Below are 1,198 nucleotides of genomic sequence, written 5' to 3'. Positions count from 1 at the left end.
GAAAATGTGATGACATAAATTTCCTTCTGCACCTCCATTTTCTTGGTCATACACCATTCTCCACACATCCTTGGGACAATGAACATATACATTATGCGGACTCAAAACCAGCATTAACAGAAGAGACAGAGACTAAAAATCAAGAAAAGTTACCTTGATGCTATATTTACATTGCTAGAATGGCTCTGCAAACATAAAATCAATGATCAGAACCATAATTCGCCAATTTTATTGGAAACTATAATAGGGATTGAACTCTATGGAACCAATTCTGGAGCTGTACAATAGGAGGTCGTGAACTTTTTAGCTACAATAGTTGATGCTCTGAAATTTCTCATCGATTTGGTCTTAAAGCATACTAAAATGATTAAATATGAAGCATAGGTCCATTTCAACCTTCTAAATCTGAAAATGGCATTACTAGAATTGAAGATGGAGCGACTGCAATTGGCAACCGAAACATTGAGTATTTGTCTGCATAATTTGACCCAGGCAGAAAATGTCAATGTTGAAGAGGACGCCAATGACAAGGATGATGATATCATGGCCATTGACCAACGTTCCCCCCCTTCTCAGCTCGAGCCAAAAGTTAATGAAGTCAAAGTCGCTTCTGATATTGAAAATATGTACTAATTTACACAACTACTAGTTTTTTTCCTCGTTAATAAAGCAAATTAGTTTAGAATAGATTCTACAACCCAATAGTGAACAATGCCCATCTTTCTTCGAATTTTTGAGTTGTCACTGAATTCGAAAATAACAATTAATTTCCATGCATCACATTTATTTGTATTGTTATAAATCAGCATACATATCTCATCTTTCGCATAATCAAAGCTCCGCAAAAAGAATAATAATAATAATAATAACAAATTATTTCTTATATTTCTAATAATTAGACTTAGCTATTTAATATGAGTGTAATAAAGCTAATTATTGGTTTTGTAGTTAAGTTAAACTTATTTGTAGCTTTGGCCAATATAGAGTGACTTACATAGCACCTACAAAATTCGCCATCACATAGAGGCATAAATTAATGGTAGTTTTAGGTTCAAAAAATGAAGAGTTTTGAGTTATGCACAAGTTTATATTAAAAACGGTGTGCAAAAGTTCTTTGTGTCGAGGTTCTCGTGCAGAAGTTCTCCCATACAACGAACTTCCACATAACATCGTTCTGCACATAGCAAACAAAAATCTT

Source organism: Pinus tabuliformis, chromosome 3_2 (assembly GCF_031772625.1).
Source record: "Pinus tabuliformis cultivar Carrire ecotype Pingquan chromosome 3_2, CPIR1, whole genome shotgun sequence".
In the NCBI taxonomy this organism is placed as follows: Eukaryota; Viridiplantae; Streptophyta; class Pinopsida; order Pinales; family Pinaceae; genus Pinus; species Pinus tabuliformis.
This window is presented reverse-complemented; position numbering follows the sequence as displayed.